A 27,808-nucleotide genomic window follows, 5' to 3' on the forward strand; every position below is an offset into this window, starting at 1 on the left:
TTATATGGTAAATTAAGATAATCCACGTAATTTGTGGTATTTCTGATGAAAGGCTCTTTTACTTGTAGCCTAATAAAGCTCTTTATTATGTATATATGCTTACCACATATCGAACAGAATCTGGCAACCCTGGCCAAGTAGTAAACAAAAGTAAAAAAAAAATTGAGCATGACATTCAGTCACACCATTTTGTATGTTACAGATGAAGGTTTTATATCTATATTTATTTTTATATTAACTATGGGTTTGCATTTTAAGCTGTTGATTTCACGGTGGTTTAATATTAAACAATTGCGGCATTTTATATTGCGCATGCGCAACTTTATGTAAAAAGATATCGCTATTTTGATTTTATTTTGCAATTTTTTTTAACCATATTCTGAAAAAGTAGCTTATAGCTTTGCTATAAAGATCTATAATTGATATCCCATAATTTAAAGTGATTTAAATATGGCCATGGAAAATGTTTTTTTTCACAACATTTAAATCTCTAAATTTTAGTATCTCAGACTTGATTTTATGGCTATGTATACTACTAAAACTGAATAATTAGGCGCTTATTTAAATTTTTAGGCTTTAAAACCTAATATATTTTAAAACAACAAGAGTTTCTGTGTATTTTAAAAAAAAAATTAGACTTGGGTTACTTTTTTAAGTTTAAAAACAGTGTACATAAAATCCTATTATTTGTCTATAAATAAATATAAAAATGACTGAGTCTCACATAACAAAATTAAAAAAATTATGAGAAAATCTTGGAAATTGTAGCGTTTTTTTAACAAACCATGTAATTAGAATAGAATTGCATTTTTTTACTAATCTTAAATTAAGAACCTGGATTAGCTATTGCAAGAAATGTGAATGTGTTTGCTTCAAAGTAAATAAAGGAAAAAACCAAATAAAACTGTAAAGGGAAGCCCCTTAAGTAATGCTTATGAAAAAATTTGGACTCAACATTCAATAAATAACAAACAAGCTAAACTTTTATCTCTACCAACTTTAAATCTAAAACTACAAGACATTAACCTAAACTTTAACCCACATGTACATCTTTGTGTCTGTTATATTTGTAATGGTATTATGTATAAACCAGTTATTTTAAAAAACTGTCTGCATTCGCAGGGGCGGAGTGGCTCTTAAAAGCCCATGCGGGATTTATATATATATATATATATATATATATATATATATATATATATATATATATATATATATATATATATATATATATATATATATATATATATATATATATATATATATATATATATATATATATATATATATATATATATATATATATATATATATATATATATATATATATATATATATATATATATATATATATATATATATATATATATATATATATATATATATATATATATATATAATAGCTGACCTTATTCTAATAAATCATCAATACAAGCTAGCAAGTTAAGATAACATTTGTAATTATTAATATTGTTTGTAATACATTTGTAATTAGTAATATTTGCAATTAATAATATTTTAATTTGTAATTATTATTATTGTAATTATTAACTATTGTGTTTGTGATTTGTAATTATTAATATTGTTTGTAATACTTCAAAATAAAAAACTTCAAAACATTACGATGCAACGACGTTTTTGTTCTGATTTTCTTATGACCCAATTTACCGCAAGCAAATGCGATTAGTATTTTATTGTTTGAAGAACATAGCCTAACACAAAATTAAAAATTAAATATTTTAATTTTTCTATTACTATATAATGATATATATTTTATTGTATAATAATATAGATTTTTTTAAATTATACATTTTTTTTTTTTTAAATAAATATTGAAAATCTTCAAAAATTAGAAACTCTCTTTGTAGATAGTTTATTTAATTTTAATTTAATTTTAATTTAATTTTAATTTAATTTTAATTTAATTTTAATTTAATTTTAATTTAATTTTAATTTAATTTTAATTTAATTTTAATTTAATTTTAATTTAATTTTAATTTTAATTTAATTTTAATTTAATTTTAAATTAATTTTAATTTAATTTTAATTTATTTTTAATATTAATTAATTTTAATTTTTTAATTTTAATTTAATTTTAATTTAATTTTAATTTAATTTTAATTTAATTTTAATTTAATTTTAATTTAATTTTAATTTAATTTTAATTTAATTTTATTTTATTTTAATTTAATTTTTAATTTAATTTTAATTTAATTTTAATTTAATTTTGATTTAATTCAATTTAATTTTAATTTAATTTTAATTTAATTTTAATTTAATTTTAATTTAATTTTAATTTAATTTTAATTTAATTTTAATTTAATTTTAATTTAATTTTAATTTAATTTTAATTTAATTTTAATTTAATTTTAATTTAATTATAATTTAATTTTAATTTTATTTTAATTTAATTTTATTTTATTTTAATTTAATTTTTATTTTTATTTTAATTTAATTTTAATTTAATTTTGATTTAATTCAATTTAATTTATTTTTAATTTAATTTTAATTTAATTTTAATTTAATTTAAATTTAATAATTAAGTTTAATTTTAGTTTAATTTAATTTTAGTTTAATCTTATTTTAATTTTAAATTAATTATAATTTAAATTTAATTTAATTTTATTTTATTTTAATTTAATTTTTATTTTTATTTTAATTTAATTTTAATTTAATTTTGATTTTATTTTAATTTAATTTTAATTTTTATTTTAATTTAATTTTAATTTAATTTTAATTTAATTTTAATTTAATTTTAATTTAATTTTAATTTAATTTTTAATTTTTTAATTTAATTTTTAATTTAATATTTAATATTAATTTTATTTAATATTAATTTTAATTTTATTTAATATTAATTTTTATTTAATTTTAATTATTAATTTAATAAAATTTTAATTTTATTTAATATTAATTTAATATTAATTTAAGTTAATTTAATTTTTAATTTTTTAATTTAATTTTTAATTTAATTTTAATTTAATTTTAATTTAATTTTAATTTAATTTTAATTTAATTTAAATTTAATTTAAATTTAATTTTAATTTAATTTTAATATTAATTAATTTTAATTTTTAATTTTTTAATTTTAATTTAATTTTAATTTAATTTTAATTTAATTTTAATTTAATTTTAATTTAATTTTAATTTAATTTTAATTTAATTTTAATTTAATTTTAATTTAATTTTAATTTAATTTTAATTTAATTTTAATTTAATTTTAAATTTAAAAAATATTTGGGGGTTAAATTTTAAATTCAGTTAATTTAAGTCCAACAATAATAATATGTCTGCGGATTTTTTTAAATTTACTTTGTCAACATTGCGATCGTTAAAAACAGTTTATGGGTTCATAATTTTTCTTATGAAAAAAATATCATAATACGTCTTAAAATATCTACATTGCTTTCAGAGCAATATTATTATTATGCAATATATATTATTATTATTATCTCACTCTGAAAATGAAGAATATATGAAGCTAGTATTTGAACCACGCATAATTCACTTTAAAGAGAAAAAAAAAGAAAACTAAAAATATAAATCATAAATAATACCTTTTGCTCGGATTTTAATAGATATGTTATTTCTAATATTTTTTATTTTGGTATTTTGTATTTATAACTGTATTTTGTATTTATATGAGGATCAATTCCAATATTTATATTCATTGATCTCAGAACTGAAAATAACGAAAGAAACTGACCATGTAAAGATGTCATTTGGTCCATTAGTAAATAAACTCCCCGAGGTATTCAATTTGTTAGGAAAGAAAAGCATACCATGGAAAAAGTTTTGTAGATAACCATTTTAACAAAATGTTAAAGGTAAACTAACCATATAGTCGTTAGACGTTTATTCCAAATCAAAAAAAAATGTACATTTAAACAGGTAAGGTGAGTATGTATTTGTTTATATCGACTGTATAGAGCACAAACGTAGTATGTCCACATTTTTATAAAATCAATGTTTTACTATATTCTTATTGGCAGTAACATAAGCTTGTAGAGGACATTTGTAATATGATACCCATCATTAGATATAACACAAAACACAAGTGTAATATCTTGATTTTAGCAAATACTTTGAAAATTGAAATCCGTTTTTCTCCGTATTTTGGTTTTTGGACATGCTACGTTTGTGCTCTATACAGTCGATATGTATATGTATATCTAATATATATATATATATATGAAAAAAGTGTAATTTGAAAGTGTAATTTAACATATATAACTTTTATTTTTATTTAAAAAACTATAATTTTATTTAAAAAACAATATTAGATGAAAAGTATCCTGGAAACTATGCAACACAATACCAAAGCTTGTAATTGAACTTGACACAAAGAAACTATTGAACTTTGTCAGAACTTTAAAATCCTATTTGATAAGTTTGGGATTTGCGACAAGCTTATTAACTCCTGCAAGCAGTTTAACAAAGAAAACGTTCAAAATCTTGGTATGACATGTATTATTATTATTATTAATTACATTATTATCATTATATATTCACAGAAAATCAAATTGAAGATTTTATGAGACACTTCCGTGATAATTGACCAAATGATTCAATTACACCTAAGCTTCATATGCTTGAATATCATGCATATTTCATTAGGAAATGGGGAGTAAGACTTGGTACTTATAGAGAACTGGGTGCAGAGAGTATTCATGCTGAATTCAACAGCATGAAGAGTATCTACTAGCACATAAAAGGAACACGTAAACTCAAAAGTATAATGAATAAGCACTTCATAAATAACCACCCAACTGTAAAAAAATATCAACAAAAAACTCTGCCTAAGTAGAAAAAAATTGCAGATACTTAAAGTAATTTTATGAAACATTGCAAAAGGGTTTTCAGATATTTCAAATGGGTTTTCAGAATATAAATGGCGGTGTTATAGCGTAAATATTACTTCTGTCAGTATTTTTAAACGTTCAAATAAAAAGAAAACTTATCAATTTTTAAAAGCATTAAATTATAACAAAAAAAAGTAACCAGAATATAATTTTAATTTTAAATAATTCACACACTACTAAATTTTAAAAAAAAACTAAAGGTAATGACTAAAAAATTTGCAACTCCAAAATATAGACCTTAATGTAAGCACAGGTTAAACTTTCCCAAAAAAACAGCGAAGTCTCACTTTAGTTCCACATCTTTTCTCCTCCTGAAATTATTTAAATGATAGCTTTGGTAAAACCTACCATACCTAATTAATACTTCGTAGAGATAATTTAGCATTATCCACAAATAATTAAAGTTTAAAGTGTATACAACTTTAGTAAAAAATCCTTTTTTAACCGCGATCGTTTCTTTTTATAAACGTTTGAACAAAATATGACGCATACGCGTGTTTAAATTCCATTACTAAACCACCTTGATTTAAATCAAGTTTTTTTTTTTTCAAAAAAATTAAAGATTATTTTTTGTGTTACAAAGAAGCATAAAATAGTTAATGATTCTAAACCTCTCCTTTTATTGCTTAGTTAAATTAATTCATACATTATCTTTCAAATGAGTTATTGCAACACTATTTCAGACGTAGGATGTCAAATAAATTGATTTTAAATGATGATATATTTAAAGTACTTTTTTAATTAAAATTTCACTTAAATAATTAAATACTTTTGCGGTCCATGGTGGTTCAATAATGCGTGTCTTAAAATAATTTGTTCAATATGTAGATTAATAATATAAGTTTGATTTATAATCCGTGGATGTCCGCCTGTTGTCTAATAATGATTTTCACACGTTTTTTGTTTCCAGGATCCGATTATCTTGTTTTTTTGCGAAACATCCTTTTTTTGACAACAAAATGAACATATAAATACTTCTAGTTTGCTCTATGTCTAGAAGTTGATTTTTAATGCCGTATTATTTCGTCATTTTAGCGACGTATTTTTTCCATTCGTTAACGTACATAATTTATTACGTAGCAATGACCAAATTATTACTGAGACGGCGAGAAAATTGCAAGTTTACGCATTTTTTTACGTTAAAATAACTAAGTTTTAAATTTTAAACGAATAAACTAAAAAAACTAAGAAACAAATTTTCCGACAAATTCGTTTCATTGTTTATAGCATCGGTCCCAGGTTAAGATATCTTTCTAACAGTAAAAGAATTCTGTAAATCTGACGTACCGATAATGAGATGTACTAAAAATTGCTCAACAAATATAAAGATGCAGTGGCGTAGCGAGGATTTTTGCGCACAGAGTAAAAATAAATAAAAAAATTTTTTACAATAAATTAAAAAAAATGTTCTTATGTAAAATAGTTTCTTTTTGCTTTTCTTGTTTCTTTTTTCCCATTTAAGCCTTCATGCCCTACCCAGTAAGCACAGATCGTTTTTAAAACGTTTAAAAAACTGTAATATTTGTTTTAATAAGTTTTTAAAACGTTTTTAAAACTACACTTTTTTTCTTATTTAGTTGCTTCTCATGGTACTTTATACTTGGAATAATTAAAGAACATGTTGCATAAGTATTGCCTGAAAGAAAAAAACAATTTTTCTGCACTTAGTTAATGTTTTTGCAATAAAAAAGAATTTAGATGAACTATCATTTTGACCTTTTTCAACTAAATCTATGACATATTTTACTGCTAATTGCAAAACATGCCCCATGCATCTTATTGGTTGAATGTTTAAACTAACTTTTCAAGAATTTAAACAGTTTACGTTACTGGCGTTGTCGGATACTACACTCATTATTTTATCGTCTACCTTGAATTTTTCTAAAATTTTCCGTAACGCTATCTATCAACATAAATGAAACACAATAGGCAACAATGAATATCAAAAGACTTCTATTAATCTTATTGCTATTTTCTTTTGATAAACCACTAATGTTTCGCTTCTTTTTCTTTTATAATTTCGTAAGCATGTTCAAGATGATAACCTAGTATACTTTTTGATGTTTCACTTGAGTACTTTTTAGATCAGTTATTACTACATTCATTGTATACCCATTTTGAAGTTTTCTCCTCATCTGAGTAATACTCGTATGTCGTTTGACTGGATAAAAAACTTAAACTTGTTTTGCCACCGTTTTGATTTGGAGAAAACGTAATACTACTTGACAGTTTAATTAAAGTAATTTAATTTCTTAAAATAAATTTAAAGATACTGTTTAGAAGAACTATTTATCTAGTATGAAGCAGAAAACCATTACTTTTAGGTTTTAATAAGGGCATTGCATAAAATTTGTTGAGGTGAGAAATTTAATGAAGTTATCACAATCAAATCAATTTAAAGACATTCATTAAATTTCCTTTAAATTTCAGAAATATCAAAAACCATATTTGATTTGTGAAAAATAGGTAAATAAAATGTTTTGTCTGTACATGTATTGCCCCAAATGATATTTTACTGAATTAAATAACAATCGGATTTTTAGCAGAATAACTTGGTTAAAACAGCTGATATTTTAATAAAAAATAATTTCATACAGAACCAATGACGGATTAAAGTATTTCAGGCTTTAGGCAGAGACACTTCGAGGGCCTCATTTGATGCCAACTGAGGGTCTTTTCAAAAGGACTTTTTTAACTGCTTTTTTTTTATTAAAATATCATTTTTTTATTAAAATGTCATTTTTTTATTAAAATGTCATGGCCCATAAATTTAGGCATTTCACTACCAAATTTTTTTTGTAAGTTGTATTTTGATAAACCATTTTTTCTGTTTAAATTAAATCATAAAATTACTAATATTAAACAATATTAGTAACAAAATATTTAACTAATATATGCTATTTCATTTATTATTTTTCTTTTTAATTTAATACAGTATATATCTATATCTTTTATATATTTGTTTCAGATTATAATTACGAGCCTTTTTTTTAAGCAGACCTAAGTCAACTGCTTAGTTTATCTTATAAAAAATCCGTCGTTATATCGAATGGATAATAAGTTAATTTATTTTTTACAATTTTTAAAATAAAAATAAATAGTTTAACAGTTATTCAATTAAACAATATAAGTTTAATAAAAAACTTTTATCGTCTTAATTTTACAATCTAATTGTCGTAAATAAATATATTAGCGCTTTAAGAATGTAGAGCTAACTAATTTACGAGTTTTTACATCAAAAAATGATTAGAGGTGTTACATAAAGGAAATCCGAATATAGTTCCGGCACAAAACCTAACTTTAAAAAAAATATTGCACCATCTATTTTTATGAATTTGTTTCACATAATTATTTTTATTATTACATATAGTTTAAGTATAAATCGAAAACTATTTCTCTTCAAAAACCTGAAAAACTCTGAAAAGCAAACCTTTAAATTTAGCAAATTACAACTGTAAATTGTAACTTACAGAAATTCGTAAAGACAAATGAATAAATTCTTGGAGATCTAACCTCTTCACATCATAAAAATTATTTTTGTGTAATAGTCATAATTAGGGAGTTTATACAATTTTTAGGTCAACTTAAAATTTTTTTTAATAAATTGCATTTTTTAAGATATTTCATTTTTAAAATGGTTGTAACCACCTCTGTTACTTACACGGCCGGCGCAAGTTGGTATCACGTCAAGAGCGCCATTAAAATTGTTGCTGACTGGAAAAGAAAATGAAAGTCTCACTTTTTAAAATTTGCTTACTGGCTGGTCTGACCCAGTGAAAAATAAAACCGTGGGTTTCCTGTGGGATTTGCATGGGAATTAATTTGAAAGCTGGAAACTAAAAAAAATTTTTTTTTTAAAAACTAAAAAAAAAATTTTAAATTGCAATTTAAGACATTGCATTGCGTTACGTTTATATTGTGTGAAAATATTTTATATTAATATAGAGAATGGCAAGCAAGTATGTAAGTACCACGAATAATGTTTATCTTTCTTTATAGAAATAAGATTAAGATTTGTGCAAATAGACTTATTATTAGGATAATATAATAGTTATTTGAATATAGATCTTGAGTAAATTATTTGCAAACAACTGATGCAAGTTGAAATGTTGTCAAAAACCAATCTTGCATGCATGGAACACTGCAGTGTCCCACAAAGAAATACAGGTTTGAAAGTTAATGAATTTTCAATTTTTTTTATTAAAAAAAGAAAAAAATAGGATGGAGATGGGTTTCTGTAACTTTTTTTATACTCCAAAACTTTTAACTTTAGATATAATAAGGTCCTTAAGACTTAAGGGACTTACGAACTACATTAAGAAACAAAAACAGATATTTAAAAATAGATATTTACAGAAACTTTTCAATTTTTAATCTGGAGTACCACAGTGTTATTGAGAATAAAGCCTCAGGCTCCAGTTTTCAAAGTAATATGATCTAAAGTAATGTTTAAATAAAATAATATGCTTTAAAATAGGTATGTTACATCCCGCGTTTTACGGAACCGATTTTTGTGCTAAAAAACTGTTCCACGTTTTTAAAACTTGGCGTTTAGGCAGTATGGTAGGATGATGTTTTGTAGCATATTTTTTTAGAATTTTATATTAACTTAGAAGTTTTTTTAAAAGTAGAATGGTTGAACTTTTTTAAAGAGTATTTTTTTATTATATTGACGAAAGTTAAAGAGTTATTTATTGATATCAAAAAGTGTGTTGTACTTCTTGTGCTTAGTAAATGTTGAAGATATTATCTTTTTTTTTTCTATCCTATTCTTTTTTTTAAGTTTATACGTTTTCTATGCACATGCCAAATTTCAAGAATTTATTTTAACTAGCAGATACCCTATTTTTACCCTCACTTTTGGTACCTAAATTTTGTTTTCCCGTCTTCTGTTTGGGGGAGAAGGGGGGTACTGAAGGGTATTGAATATTCCTTTTTAAAAGCCAATAATATTAATTATTAAAAAATTTATGTGATTTTTCTATAAAGTGATTTTGTGATATAAGTACTAATATTACATTTATAAAAAATCAATATCAAAATAGCATTTATTATATATTAAATCAATAATACATGTTTTTTGCTCAGTCCAATCATACTATTACATTTTTAAAAAGCTTTATATCATATAATAATATAATATATTGCTTTTTTACGTATTTAGATTATATCATATATTAGTAATATACTAATATTTGTCTAAAAATATATAGACATATATAATATATTTATAGTATATTCAATTTAATATACTATTTATAGTATATTATATTTATACTATATTATATACTTAATATATACTATATTATAGTATATATTAAATATATACTATAATATAATATATATATATTTAATACATACTATTCCGATATGATTCCGATAGAGCAATGACCGTCTTGCACAATAGCAGAATACTAAAACTTAAAAAAAAACATAGTAAGGCTATTACTATTTCTTACTGGACTAGAAAAGAAAATGATTCTGAAACTGTTGACTATTATATGAAAAAGTTCCAGCTGGTTGCTGACATTGTAGTTGATGTTTTCATTGAGTTGATGTTTTACTAATGTGAATATGTTGCCAATATTTTTTGATAATTGGACATGCATTTTATTATCTTACTACATGATTTTACTATTTTTTGACTATATGTATATATATATATATATATATATATATATATATATATATATATATATATATATATATATATATATATATATATATATATATATATATATATATATATATATATATATATATATATGTAAATTATGTTAGTGTATTTTACAAATAGAGTGCTCAATGTTCTTAAAGAGCAGAGCAATAATAAATTAGTAAAAAACACTTGTCAAAATTTTTCTTCAACTTGAAGCTTCACTATTGCTGGATCATCAGGAAGAGTTCTCAGGAACTCCTCCTGATGATCCAGCAATGGTGAAGCTTCAAGTTGAAGAAAAAGTTAGATAAGTGTTTTTTACTAATTTATATATATATATATATATATATATATATATATATATATATATATATATATATATATATATATATATATATATATGTAGTATGCAGCAAGTAGTGGAACTTGCAAAAAAAATATACAGCAACTAGTCAAACTTGCAAAAAAAATTTACAGCGAGTAGTGGAACTTGCAAATAAAGTTACAGCGAGTAGTGGAACTTGCAAAAAAAATTATAGCGAGTAGTAGAACTTGCAAAAAAAATGTACAGTGAGTAGTGGAACTTGCAAAGATATGTACACGGAGTCGTGGAACTTGCAAAAAATATGTACAGCGACTCGTGGAACTAGCAAAAAAAATTTACAGCGACTCGTGGAACTAGCACAAAAAAAATTACTGCGAGTAGTGGAACTTGTAAAAATATAAAGTGAGTAGTGGAACTTTTTTTTGATAGATGGATCTAGCTTACATTCACGTCGTGTCTATTGTTAACAATGATTATTATATAGTTTCATTAATGGAATTTAATATCTTAATCATTAACTAAAAGCCAAGATGTAAACTAATTAAAATAATATTATAAAACATTTTTTGTTTTTAAAAATTTTTTCAGGTCAGAGGGGGAACCATCTATAACTATCACTAAGCATTATGTGATGTATTTTGAATTTTGGTAAAAGAGGTTTTTATATTAAAGTTTATTATTTTAATTAAATTTAAATATTTTTTCGAATCTCATTAAAAATATAATTTTTTTTAGGTTGTGAAAGAGGGGGGGGGGGTGATGATACGCCCCTTCCCCATCTACACCCCTTGAAACAAAGGGTGCACTGCTAGTGATGTGAAGTAGTAAAATATAATTTTTGATTTGATACTAGATTTCTTTTTAATTATAAAGATTAATATTTATTAAAAAAAAGAGTCATTTTTGACAATAGGGTGTTTGAAACCATCACCCTTACATCCACCCAAAGACAATGATAAAACTTCTATATTTGACTTTGGTCAGATAGCTAATTACAAAACATCTTGTATATAAAAATTTATATTTTCATTAAAAAAAAACCACTTTTTTACGAATACTGTTAGTCTTTATTGCCGGTATTGATGGTGGTTTTGTGCCCCCTCTTACCCCCGGATGCACCCGTAATCTAGAAACCTTTATAAATTTGTAGATAACTCTTGAATCCATCTTTTGATACCAAGATGTAAACTTTTGGATAAGAATTGATTAAGTTATAATAGTTTTAGTTAATAAAAACTTTATTTTGACCACAGTTTCTTCAACAAATCCTAATATCAAAAAATCGGTACTTAAAACGTCATAACTTTTTGTAGGGTGGTTCGATTTTGAAAATTTTTTCACTTTTGGAATAATGAAATAAATCTCTTTTTAATGATATATAACAACCTAGAACTTTATGAATTTAAAAATTTCATGTAACATACCTATTTAAAATGCGTATAGTTATACATATAACTCCTGATAGTTAACTATATGTATAACTAGTTATACATATAATTTGTTATAAAAACTTATTTTTTAAGGTTATGCTTGAACAAATTAGTACCAATTAATTCAAATTCAAGATTTAGTTAAAGTTCAAGTTCTTATTTATTCATTGTTTTTGTTAATTTTATATTTATTTGTTCAAATTTATCTGTTTGTACTATTTTTTACTACAGAAAGAATGTTTATCATTGTTGAACGTGATTTTATTAGTAACTTAATTTTATTTTCAACATATTTTGACAACACCCTTTATATTTTAAATGATGACAGCTTTACTTTTCTATTCATGTTAAATTTATTACGTTTCAATAACTCGGATTGAATCTTAACTGAATTATTGTAAGCTTTGTAGGGGTTTGTTATAAATCAAATGGTTTTGTAAATAAAGTAAAAATAATATATATAATTATATATATATATATATATATATATATATATATATATATATATATATATATATATATATATATATATATATATATATATATATATATATATATATATATATATATATATATATATATATATATATATATATATACATAGTGGTCACATAGGTGGTCAAAGCTTGCTCAATAGGTAGGTTCTCAGCATAACAATGTTTTTTTCTTACACTTTCTAAAGAGAAATATGGCAAATTGATTACTTATTTTACCTAAATCATAGGGTCATCTATGCATAATGATGTCAGATGATGACCCGGTTTATTGAACACCTTTACCCTTTATCAAACTCAGTCAATTTTTTTTGCCATCTCCCATTGAAAATGATGTCAGTTTTTGTTATCATATTATGATGGTATATCTGAATTGTTAATATAATATAAAAAATGCATATACCATCAATTTTTTTCTGGTTCAGTTATACATTTATTCTCAACTGTACTAAAAGTAAAAAAAAAACATAAATTGTTCTTTCAGATAAGCAAGCTAATTTCTGAATTTAAATTGTTTTTCCTATGATCCTCTACAGTTTCAAGCAACAAAAGCAAGAAGTTTTTAGACCACATTGTTGCTGTAAATACCTCTAAAACCTGCTCATAGCTAGCATAAATTGTTTTACTTTTTTTTAAAATAAAATATTTTACTTTTTTTTTTAATTCCATTTTTTAATTGACATTATTTTGGTCTCAACATCCCCTCCCCATTGTCAATTATTGTTAAACTTACACTGCCCCTTTATCTACTGGCATTATTTATGGATGATCCCATAGCCTAAATACTATATATATATATATATATATATACATATATATATATATATATATATATATATATATATATATATATATATATATATATATATATATATATATATATATATATATATATATGTGTATATATATATATATATATATATATATATATATATATATATATATATATATATATATATATATATATATATATATATATATGTATGTATATATATGTATATATATATATATATATATATATATATATATATATATATATATATATATATATATATATATTATTTTTACTTTATTTACAACACCATTTGATATACAATAAACCCTTACAAAGCTTACAATAATTCAGTTAAGATTCAATCTGAGTTATTAAAATGTAATAAATTTAACATCAATAGAAAAGTAAAACTGTCATCATTTAAAATGTAAAGGGTGTTGTCAAAATATGTTGAAAGTAAAATTAAGCTACTAATAATATCACGCTCAACAATGATAAATATTGTTACTGTAGTAAGAATTAGTACTAGTTAACAAATTTGAACAAATAAATATAAAATAGTGAAAAAACAATGACCAAATAAGAACTTGAACTTGAACTAAATCTTGAATTTGAATTAGTTGGTACTAATTTGTTCAAGCATAACCTTAAAAAAAAAGTTTATATAAAAAGTTTTATGTATAACTAGTTATACTTATAGTTAACTATCAGGAGTTATATGTATAACTGCATGCATTTTAAAGCATTTTTTTAAATATATATATATCACTTTAGATCATATTACTTTGAATACTGGACCCAGAGACTTTTTTCCCAATTACACTATGGTACTCCAGATTAAAAATTGAAAAGTTTATGTAAATATCCTGTTTTTGTTCCTCAATGTACTTTGTAAGTTCTTTAAGTTTTACAAACCTTATTATATATAAAGTTAAAAGTTTTGGAGCCTAAAAAAAGTTACAGAAACCTCCCTATCTCCCCCCTATTTTAATACTTTTTTTTAATAAAGAAAATTTGACTTTCATACCAGCATTTCTTTGTGGGACACTGCAGTGTCCCATGCATGCATGCTTGGTTTTTGACAACATTTGAACTTGCATCAGTCAATTGTTTGCAGATAATATACTCTAGAACTATGTTTAAATATCATACGAACATGTTAGAGAATGTTCATATGATATTTGAACATCACAAGTTTAATAATATTGTTGTGATATGTTATATAAATAATACCATAATAGATTATAATATGAAAATAAGATAGGATATGAAGGTAATGATCAAAGAATAAATTTACTTATAGAAATTTAGATGTTTGTTTATTAGTTTCAGAATATTATATTATGTGTGACCGCGGCCTTCTATAATAATAGGCCTTGACATCGCGCAACAAAGTTGTTAAACTGAAGGCCTATTCCTAATACTGTGTAAACACAGTATTATACACATTTTCATCTTTTAACATTAGACGAAAGTTTGTGTTTACGCTTTTTTAATAAATCTTTAAAATTTGATTGGTTTATAAATTAGATAGCGCAACTTCAAGACGATAACAATGTAAGGTTTATTGGGTTAACATTGTAAGGTAATAATATTGTCAAACCAATGATAAGTTTTTTTAATAATTAAAATGCCTTTAAAATGCTGTGTATCTCTTTGCAAGTCGAACTATTTCAACTACAACAAAAGTATCAATTTATACAACTACAACTGCAATATGAATTGCAACTACAACAAAAATATCAATACTCAACTACTACAAAAATATCAATTTATAAATTCCCGAAGAATCTAGAGGAGAGAAAAAGATGTAGTGAAACTATCCCAAGAACTGGTTTTATTTTTACAGAATATACATCAATATGTCAACTGCATTGGCCAAATGAAGCACCTTTTAAAAGCAAAAATGGGAAGCAACGACCTTTAAACCTACCATCTGTTTTTAAAAATATTCCGCCTAGTTGTTTAGCCACACCAGCAAGTTAAGTTAGAAAAACTGTAACTTCAAGCAGTTTTTGAAGCATTTTACCAAATGAGTTAAATGATTTTCTATAAGAGGATGAACTTATATTTGGCGATATTCAATCTTTGTTAAGTGATAATAATGATGTTATTGTTTTCCAGCTTAATAAAAAAAGTTTACACATACAATAAAAATATTTATTTGAGTAATTTTCATTGATTATTTATTTGTAGCTAACCATAGTAGCACAATTTGTAGTATTTCATCTTTAGCTGTAAACAAATTAAAGTTAATAAAAACAAAATCAGCTTTATTTGAAGCAGTTAGATTTTTAAAAAATAAAGAAAGTTCGCTTCAGTTAAATATTCTATTCGATCACCTTAATGCTATGAGAAAAGTTAATGTTGGTGAAGTTTAATATACTTCAGATATTATATGTAGAGCATATGAGTATTTTGCTATGCGACGAAGTTTATATGATAGTTTGTGTATTGACTACAAGTTGCCAAGTATAAGGACTTTATCACGATTGACTTCAAAAATAAGCTCAATGGAGGACCTAAGTTTCATAAAGAGTATTTTTATGAATTTAAATCTATTGAAAAGAACTTCCATACTACTAATTGATGAGTTCTATGTCAAAGCTTCATTACTTTACCAAAGAGGTGCTTTGTTTGGTCAAGCAGCAAACTACCCTGAAAGGTTAGCTAAAACAATTTCATCACTTATGAATAAATGTCTTTTTGGAGGTCCAGAATTTATATGTAGATCTCAACCTGTTGCAAATCTTTCCTCTGAATTTCAGTTTGCTCAATGTTAACAAATTGTTGATACGATAAATAATATTGAAAATAGTAAGACACTGGTAATAATTACTGATGGTAACCGTGTAAATCAAAGATTTTTTAGAATGTGTAAAACAGTTGATAATAAACCATGGTTAACAAAATCAGGTATATATTTATTGTATGATTATGTGCATCTCTTAAAATCTATACGAAACAATTGGTTGACAGAAAAGACTGACGAACTTCAATTTTTGAACAATAAAGAACTGGCTTTGGCTAAGTAGAGTGATTTAGAAACTTTATATAAAACTGAGTGCAATAGTCTTTTTAAACTCTCTAAACTTACAACTAAATCAGTTTATCCAAAACCAATAGAGAGACAATCTGTAAAGTTTTGTTTGTCTGTTTTTTGCGAAGAAACAGTAGCTGCATTAAGAACGCATCTAGAGATTGAAAATAAAGCATCTGAAGGTACTGCTGTATTTATTGAAAAAATAATTTTTTTTCGAATGTTGTTAATGTCAAAGCACAAGCTTACGCTAGATACTAGCAATGCAATAGTGTATTCATGTTATGGCTTTATTGATCTCGTAGAAACTTTGTTGAGTAATGGAGCAAAGTATGTCTTATTAGGTTGGTTTTTAATAGATCCACTTGAAAAAGCTTTTTCTAAGCTTTGACAGGTATCTGGAGGTACTTACTTTATAAACGCTAAATCTGTAATTGAAAAAATTAATATTCAACATACTAAATTGTATGGATGGTCATACTTGTGGCATATGTTTTAAAGATATTTCTACTGATGAAAAAGAACTTCTTGATAGTATACATGATCTTAAAAGTTCAGTTAATAAATCTACATTAGAGGCTATAGTTTACATAGCTGGCTATGTGCAAAAAAGCGAAATAAAAATTTATGATGATTCTACCAATTATTATTATAAATATGGAAGTTATCTGTATAGCCAAAACAGAGGCGGACTTGAAATTCCTTCTGATACTCTTGTCTAATGGTCAATATTTTGCTTTTTTTTTTTCAAGGTGCTACTGACCCTTAATGCAGAACATTTTGTGTTACTCAGTTTCAGTTCATTGCTGCTAAATATAAATTTAAAATCACAAAAAAACAATGCAGAGTATATTCTGATATTCTGCCAAAGTATTACAAACTAATTACCACTCCCAAAATACTAAAGCTATCATAATTTATGTGAAAATTAGTTTTGTAATTTATTATGCTATTTACTTGTTATGTTTTTTATTTTCTCATTAGCCTATATATCTCTCAATATGTTTGGATTTGTAAATATTTACCGTGTTGAGATATATTGATAAAACTTTTTTTTCGCTTGAATCAACTTTTGTTGGTGTTTTTTATTGTTGGTGATTTTTATTGTTACCATTTTTAGCAAAAAATATTAAAAAAACAGTTATCTTACTAATATATAGATATATACTTTGATATTGTTCTGCTTGTTATTGATACTATTTAACATTATATAAATATTCTTAATGAAATTTGAAATACAAAAAATATACATAGACTGCCATAACACCCTACCTTATATAAAAATATATCAATATAAGTAAAAGTAAAAGTTTAATCGGCCTTCATTTTTTACGGCATTTTGCGCGATGTCAAGGCCTGTTATTATAGAAGGCCGTGTGTGTGACGAAAAAGTTAAGATACTTTTGCATCCAGTGGCTATTGCACCCAACATCTACATCATTGAAAAGTAGGTTTTTACATTTTTGTTTATGTTTTTTTGTTTAACTACTTATCCTAATTGATCACTTTTTTTTAGGATTCTCCTCATGGGTTCAAGCTCATTACGCATAATATGTGTTCAATTACCCATAATACGTTAGTCATTGTAAGTAATAAATTAGGAAATAATTATTTGTGAAATATTGTAGTCATTAATGACTCTCTCTCTCTCTCTCTCTCTCTCTCTCTCTCTCTCTCTCTCTCCCTCCCTCTCTCTCTCTCTCTCTCTCTCTCTCTCTCTCTCTCTATATATATATATATATATATATATATATATATATATATATATATATATATATATATGTATATATATATGTATATATATATGTATATATATATATATATATATATATATATATATATATATATATGTATATATATATATATATGTATATATATTTATATATATATATATATATATATATAATTATATTTATATATATTTGTATTTATATTTTTTTTTTTAGAAAATGTTTGAAGAAAGTTAGAAGATACTAAAAACCTTGGTATTATGCAAGCCGAAGCGATTTAATCAATTCAATCGACAATAAACGGCGTGTAAATCGCAAAAGAAAAAATAATATTTTTAATATTCATTTTGGATGTATTGATTAATAGCATTTATTTTAAAATAAATTCATTTTGCAACACGTTTTTTAATTTTATAAAATTTCGTCATAATAGTTGAAGGTAAGTCCCACATAGGTTATAGGTGGAAAACATCACATGTAAATGATCAAAAATGCTACACATTTTGAATACCAAATGGGTATAAAAGTACCAAATACCAGATTAAGTTAAGCCTCTCTGAAAGCTTCGATGATTAATTTTAAATTACTATTCAAGTAATTTTTAAATTAAAAGAATTTTAAGAATTATCATAGAAGCATTCGGACTTTCATTTGCCTAGTATTGACTTCTTTTATACTATTTGGATTAAAATATGTGGCATTTAAGATCTATAACATGTAGTATTTTCCACCTATATCCCATGTAGGATTTACCACATAAAACCCCTGTGGGATTTACCATATGAAACCCACATGGGACAAAATAATAATCCCCATTTGGGTTACATATGGTAAAAACCCACGCGTATCCCATATTTGATTTACCATATGGAATCCATGTGGGATTTACCATATGAAACCCACATGGGACAAAATAATAATCCCCACATGGGTTACATATGGAAAAAATCCACACGTATCCCATGTGCGCTTTTTCACTGGGATATAGGATGGTAGATAGAAAAATATAACAAATAACTTTTTTTAAATCTGGATGAATCTTTAGCTGATTTTTTCTAGGAAATATGCTATTTTCAAATGAAGACTAAATAAAAAAAATATTTAATTGCAATATCTATAAATAGTAACATTACTGGTAATGTCATCATGTTGTGAACTTAAACGTATTCATCACTCGATGAACTTAAACGTAACAAGCTACATGGCCTGTTACGTTTAAGTTCACCGAGAAATATTTTGCATGCGGTGTATTTGTCGATTTACAGAAAGCGTTCGATACAGTAGATCATTCAATTTTGTTAAAAAAATTAGAATATTATGGGATCAGAGGCGTACCCCTTAAATGGTTTATTTCGTACTTAAACAATAGAACACAATTTGTTGCTATTAATGACTCAAAATCTACCCTTGTAAAATGTTCTAATCTCAAGGTTTTACAGGGTTCAGTATTGGGACCACTGCTTTTCCTTCTTTATATTAATGATCTTCATACGTCCATTAAGTTTGCTACTGTTTACCACTTTGCTGATGACACTAACCTAATGCTAATTAATAAATCCTTAAAAAAAATTAACAAACACATTAACCATGATCTTGCCAATCTAGTTCAGTGGCTTCGCTCCAACAAACTTTTTCTAAACTCTAACAAAACTGAACTTATTATCTTTAAATCAAATAAAACAAAAATCTATAAACATATGAACTTTAGATTAAGTAGCAAAAAAATTGAACCTGTTAACTCAATTAAATATCTTGGTTTAAAAATTAATTCAAATCTTTCCTTTTTATCCCACTGTGAAGACTTAGCAATGAAACTAAGTAGATCTAATGGTATGTTGGCCAAAGTTCGCCATTATGTTAATCTTGAAACACTTTTGAACATATACCATGCTATTTTCGGCTCACATCTTATATATGCATGCCAAATTTGGGGGCAGTCCCATCAACAAGCTCTTATTACCCCACCTCCAAAACAAGGCTTTAAAAATTATTTATTTTCAGAATATTAAATTTAATTCTAATGTGCTCTATCTAACTTCTAAAGTATTAAAACTATGTGACTATATTCAATTTTCAAACTGCCAATTTGTCTGGAACCACCAACACAATAACCTACCTTTAACTTTCATCAATTTCTTTTCCAAAAGTGCCAACTCTCGTTATCACCTTCGTTCCAATAGTAATTTAAACCTGTCTGTCTCTAAACATTGCTCTCATAAATAATGGGACATAAATCTATAAAGTATCAAAGCATTAAAACTTGGAACAACCTTCCTTATGAACTAAAAGCTCTCAATTCATTCTCAACCTTTAAAACTAGATTATTCTACTTTTTATTAAAGAAATATAGTTAGTGTTTATAATTTCTATTATCAATTTTTGTTGTCTTTAGTATTTTTTTTTTTAATTTTTATTATATATTTTGTTGTCATTACTATTGCTTATTGTTATTTCTATAAATATTTACATTACTATTATTAACTACTTTTAACTATTACTACTAATATTAATATTGTTATCATTATTATTATTATTTTTGTTATTATTGTTATTATTATTAAATATATTACTATTATTATTATTGTTATTGTTGTTATTATTATTATTATTACTAAGATTAATTGTATATAAATAAAACTATTTTTTAAGGTATTTACTTGAGATTAGTATTTCAATACTATTTGTAAATAGCCGTGAAAATTTATTTTCAGAATATATATGATTGATTGATTGATTGAGTGCTTTGTATAACTCATGTATTTTTTATTGCATATACGAGTTGTGGGTTTTTCTCCAAAGTTTTTATTAAACACACTAATTGGCCCTAATTAAAATATGAGGAAATCCGAGTTGATTTTGAGAAAACGACGTAAAACTGAATTTCTCATAGTTGCGCATCAACAGAAATAAATATTTTCTTTGTTTTTTTTAGAATAACAAAACTTTTAATTGATCTAATATTTATATATACGATTAATTTCAGTATATAGAATGTGGAAATGGAATTAGCTCTAAGTTTTTATTTCTGTGGCGTTTTGCAGTTGGGTTCCACCTATTTTTGTTTCACTTAATATAACTTTGTTTTCAAAAGTTTTTTTTCAAAGCAAGAAAACCTTTTTTTCTCTTTTTCAGTTAGTTTTTAACAAGTTTTCCATCAAAATTATATTAATTTAGCTGTTTAAAATAGTAAATTACTTTAGCTTGTTTTAAGCTTTTCGAAAAACTTTTGAATTAGTTTTTTGGACGAAAGTTTGTTAATTAGTTTTGCACTCTGTTTTGGTCTTTTTTGGACTTGCAATGTTTGTCTTTTTGATAATTTTATTAAGTTCTGTCATTTATGGGTTTTTAAATTGTTTTTTTTTATTTCAGTTGTTAATTTCGAGCATATATATATATATATATATATATATATATATATATATATATATATATATATATATATATGTAATAAATATTTTGAAAAGTAATATATATATATGTAATGAATATTTTTGGTTTTTAGTACGTCTTGTACTAGCGATTTTAATATAGAGCCTGCTATAATTTAATCTATAGTAAGGAACAAATATTGTTAGTATGTTGGGTTAGCAAACATGTATTACTTATATATAAACATATTTTTTTTTTTCATTTAATAGTCTTAGTATAATATTAAATTTAATTTCTAATTTTCAAGTCTATATTTTTATGAGATTTACTTTTGTGATGATGGTTTTTTTAGAATATTTTATGAGTGGTTCTTAATGACAAGACGTTCTTGGTCTTCTGTGAGTCTTGGCGTTCTTTTGATATTACTATGTACTTGTATATTCGTTTTATTCTTTACTTATCTTTTATTGAAAAGAATTTTTTAACTAACTTATTTTATTACGACGTACGAATAAATCTTGTCACATAGATAGATGAACAAACACCTAAATCTTCTAATATTGGAAACAAAATTGGAAACAGATTTCAAAAGTCGTACTGAGGCCTAAATTTATTTCGACCCATTTATGACGTTTTCAATTTTGACCGATCTTGTTTTTAACCAATTTAAGAGATTGTTGTTTCTTAATTTTTTTTAATTATTTGGTTTACATTTTAGTTGCAACTTTCTTGGTTATGAAAGCATCATAAAAGTAAGTTGACCAAAATTTTGCTAAGGTCTGGATATTATAAGACTAGCATACTTTACTTATTTTATTAACGGTTCAGGGTCTGCGTGAATCTGCAAAAAAAAAAAAAAAAAAAAAACCAAGTTGTTTAACAGACATAATAATGTTTTTGATCTTTTCGCCAGGCAGGCTTATATATCCTGTTTCTTCAGATTTGGGTTTAAGAAATACGAGTATTGTAAAAATAATAGGCCGGATGAATAAAAAAAAAGGAATTGCTTTTACTCAGCGTATTTACACGAATAAAAATTTTAGCAAAATTGCTCAAATTTTTATCCACGTAAGGTTAAGCAATTTACTCCAATAACTATTCAGCTTTACGTGAATAAAATTTTAATCAAAATTGTTGAAGGGTTTATTCACGTTAAGCTGACCAATAACTGAGTAAAGCAATTGCTTTTTTTTATTCACCCAGCCTAATGTGTATTTTTAAAAAAAGTAGCTCTGTTGACTGGTTGCGGCCTCCTCAGCTGCAGGGAAATAAAAATGTTTTAAAAATTATAATACGGACTGAAATAGCAATATTTTTAGATTGTTTTTATTTTTGAAAACAAAATGTTTACAAATTAAAATATTTTAAAAACACTTGATTAAGTACCATAATATCTGTAAGATTTTGAGATCTCAGAAAACAATTATCTAAACCGCTAAACACTAAAAATATAATATCATTTTATACTTTCACCGAAAAGGAGGGAAGCATAAACTTCCTATCTAAATGCTCTTTCGTAGTGCTTGGTGACAAGACCGTCAGGTCTTCTTGGAAACTTTAAACAAAATATTTAAAGTATTGTTTAAGATAACTGTTTATGATACCATTTAGCATATTGAGTCAACAGGTAGCATAATATTAGAAAAATCATGTGGAGAACCAAGAATTACTATTTTAAAAACCAAAAACATCATACACCGTTTGCCTGTGAAGGACATGCAGATTTCCCCTCGCAAGTTATTACTCAATTGCCTCTTAGTGTGATTGTTAGTGCCTGCACAGTTCTAAGACGTCTTGCTAATCGATTGTACTCTGCTGCGTTAAAGCCTCGCTATTCTTATAAAAATGTTTAAGGACGCCTCAAATTGTGCGAAGAACACAAGGATTGAAATGTTAAAATGTGGTGACGTATCATAATTTTGGATGAATTGCAAGTTAAGTAGTTTGCATGACACAAAATTAATGTTTACGGGTCAATCACTGTCAACCCAGCAGGTATTTGGTCCTAAAAAGACGTCTTTTAACATTCAAAAGACGTCATTTAGGGCCAAGTGGCGGCTTAGAACTGTTGTTTTATTTATAAAGGTTTTACAATTACACATTTTACAATAAGTACAATTTTACGAACTATTTGAAAATTTTGAATAACATAGTGTCTAATTGGTTTCAAGTTATAAAATTCAATATTTTAACCCACACAACTTGCCATTAGACAAAAATGTCAAGACATAACTCCAAGAAAATGTAACTAATGTTCTTGCACAGTGGCCAGCCGATATCCAGTTGATAAAAGGTCCAACACAATCCAAAAACTGTTTGGTAAAATTGAAAGCATAAGTATCTAAATAATAAAAATTGCTCAAAAAAGGTAAAAGATAGAGGTAAAAAACAGATGTAAAAAGTACTAAAAAATGATTTATTTTTTTTCTCCTTTTTATTTATTTTTAGTTGCTTATGTTCATGAGTGTTATTTTATAATTTAAAACTTTTTCTTGTAATAATAGAATTTATATTGATTAACAAAAGACAATTTTTAAGTTTTAGAGATTGTTGTGACTCCAGGTGGAATGGGCACCGCTGAGCCCCTGATGGAATGAGCACCACTTTTTTCATTCAATTTGTATAGTAAATTTTAGATTAATATAATTTAAAGCTAATTATAAACATTTTAGAAAACCATTCGTTTAGAAACTTTTTCTATTGGTGAAAAGAGGTACTTTGTTTACTGATGCTGGGAAAATCCTTCAAAGATGGGCAATTCGACAAAAAACAGCAAAGAGTTTGAACCATAATAATCCTTTATTTTTTTCTTTTTATTGGTCATGTTTTTTAAATATCTAATTACGTATTACTGTGCGTTATTAGGTAACCATACGTATTAGAACTTTACAACATAAACCACTTTTTTACTCATCTTTAATCATCTAATTAAATATATCCGTTATATTCTAAATTCTATACACTTACCAAATTAATTCACTACGTCAGCACTACTTATTTACGATAGCTGTTAACATTGTATAAATAGTATAACATTGTATAAATCAATTTAAACTGTACTGAATACGGTAGCGTGTTCAACTAAACTAGTAATTAAATTAAAATTTACAAATACATAAAAAAAAATTTGGTTCATTTTGTTTGAAAAGTTCAAAGAATAATGAAGTTTACAAGTTTTCTTGTAATTGTTTGTTCCATTGCTTCTGTAACAGGTTTATCATTATTGTTATTATTATATTAATATTATTTTACTCTATATATAAAAAAAAGTAAATTTAAGCATACATGTGTTAAGATTAAAGTTAACTTTTAGCTGTCAAAGTAACAAAAGGAACAATAAAACCAATAACAACACAACTGTCTTCTGCTAACAATGTAGGTTGAACAATAAATTTTACTTTATAATTTATGTTATAAATGATATAAAAATATTATTGAAATATATTTATATTTTTGATAAATTTGATCTAAAAAATATATATATTTGATAAACTTATTCTAAAAATTTTCGATAAATTTTTTCTAGAAATAAATTTGTTCTAAAAATTCACTAAATTTTGTAATTTGTACATTGTACTACAATTTATATATATACTAAGAATCTGCGTCTTCTCGTATCCTCTTAGAGGTTTGGTTTGGCACGATACAAAACAATAGTTACTGTTTTAAAGAATAAAAAAATCTTGTTTTTAATTTATCGAAACAGTTTTTTAGTATTTTGTTTGGTTTTGTATCAAACCGTTTTGAGGTCTCCTTTGATTTTTTGTTTTATCTTTTTCCAGGTATTCCAATAAGACCTAACAGAGCACCGCGGAAAAGCGTTTGACAAGGAAGTTCAGGCTTCCTTCCTTACAGATGGCGCGAAATATGCCCGGAGCTCGCTTAAAACTCTGGATCTCTTGCCATTGTCCATTAAGTACATACGCTCGGATGGGGAAGCGGGGGTCTGCAAATGACGTACATGAAATGGGGAAGAGGTGGTCAATTATAAAAAAATATCATAAAATGTTGGGTAGGTAGGTTAAAAACGTAGGTACTTTTAGAGAGGTGGAGGGTATTCAAAAAAGTGTACAGCAAAATGCGGAAGGAGGGGGTAGTATTGAAATAAAAGCGTGCGCACTTTATGGATGACCCCTTATTGAAATGATATACCAACAAAAATAAAACGTCTTTGATCTATGATTACAGTTTTAATATAGCAGCTGCTTCTTTCTTTGTTTTTTATTCATAATATGGTAAAATAAATAAAAATAAAGCATTATACAAAAGATTCACAACTGTCAATTTATGTTAAACAAAAACTTTCCTTTTTTAACCTGAAGGCTAGTTAGATATAAATTTATCACTGTTGTTAAACGAAAAATTTATGATTCCATAGGCAAATAATTTTTTGTGACAATTGTTAGCTTGTATATTCACGTGGTCAACATCATACTATGTTGAACTGGTCAATATATACAAGTTAATAATTATCACAAGGAACTATTGGCCTATAGATGCATAAATTTATTAAATCTTTTTAGCACTCATAGGCTTCCTATATTATTTTAACATTGATAATGAATGTGTCATGTATGTTGATGGTTTTTTATAGTGTATGAGCTCATATTATAAATGTGAAGCCTCAAGTTCTTCAAATTGGCTTCAAAATATTGTCTGCGTAATCAAACTTGGTGATTGTTTAAACAATGTTTGCTCTGCTGAAAAAGTAATTCTTAAAATATTTATAATTATATATAATTCTTAATATATTTAATCTGTTATATATATATATATATATATATATATATATATATATATATATATATATATATATATATATATATATATATATATATATATATATATATATATATTTATACTTATATTAATAGTGTCTCAAAGATTGGAAGAATTGTATTATTAAAGTTCGAGATTTGATGATCTTAAAACGTGTTGTAATTTGCTAAAGAAGTGCATCCCAGATAATTGCACTTTAAATTAAAGAAGTCTTATTAACCAATTGCCCAAATATTGCTACATATTTTTTTTAAATTATTAATTCTTGTTACATTAAGTTTATATTATTGAGAACTTAAAATATAAAAAAGGAGTTCTTATGACTTTTTATGATTCAGTTTATATCCTTGTTATAATTAGTTTATATTCTGAAGAATGTTAAATGGGATTTTTTGTGATATAAAAAGAACTACATTTTATAGAGTTTCAAGTTAGTTAATTTTTTGTATTCGGTTCTATTCAAAAAATTCGGTACCAGTTTTGGTACTTTAACAAACAAAGAAAAAAAATAATAACCACAAGTAACATTTTCATGCTAAAAATAATGAAAAGTATCAGTGAAAATTTCCATGTAAATAACAAAGACTATAACTTCATATTTAGTTCAATAGAGAAAACATAAAATGCAAAATTTTTAAATGTCTTAGTCATCAATATTTAATCTGGCGTTTACATATTTAATATTTAAGATTTAAATTAATTTATTTTTAATCCATTTTGCCTAACTCGGAATGTTAAAGCCATATTTTGATATTGTCTTCTTATTTGCGCGTTTTGTTTCAATCAAAATTATGTTGTGGCCCTTCACAATTCCCAATAAGCATTTCTGTTTGCACCTAAAAGTACTTTTTTTTTTCTAATTATAACTTTTTTACGATAGTGTATATGCAGATTTTTGTCAACTATGATAACAAAATACCAACATGGTTTTGTTGCATGTAAATAATGGCTTAAATAAATGATTTTTTTTCATCTATTCTTCATAAGAGAGAGAGAGAGAGAGAGAGAGAGAGAGAGAGAGAGAGAAAGAGAGAGAGAGAGTGGGGAGAAGTGGGACATCAAAAAATATTTCTGCAATAATATTTTTACATAATATACTTCACCAAACAAGTTTTAACAAATGAAGCATCATTTCAAACATTGATAATAAAGTATATACATTTTTGATTTTAGAGGAACCTTGCCATTGGGGTAAAGTGGGATAAGTATAGGGAGAAATGGGACAATCAAATAATTAACAACATATTAACAAAAGTTATTCATTAAAAACTATTAAAATTGCAAACCAACTAATTTTCACCGAAACACTCTAGAGATTTCCACAATATACAAAAGTGATACGGGAGAA

General features: G+C 24.7%; 1 long non-coding RNA gene across 1 annotated transcript; it reads left to right on the top strand.

Moving 5' to 3' along the window:
* The first annotated feature begins 24,782 nt into the window (after positions 1-24,782).
* LOC136076605 (uncharacterized) lies at positions 24,783-26,599 on the top strand. Its single transcript, XR_010636419.1, has 4 exons — positions 24,783-24,893; positions 24,995-25,056; positions 26,276-26,389; positions 26,556-26,599. It is a non-coding gene; the product is annotated as an uncharacterized LOC136076605 (long non-coding RNA).
* Positions 26,600-27,808: the final 1,209 nt, after the last annotated feature.

The sequence above is a fragment of the Hydra vulgaris genome, chromosome 02 (assembly GCF_038396675.1).
Source record: "Hydra vulgaris chromosome 02, alternate assembly HydraT2T_AEP".
NCBI classification, from domain to species: Eukaryota; Metazoa; Cnidaria; class Hydrozoa; order Anthoathecata; family Hydridae; genus Hydra; species Hydra vulgaris.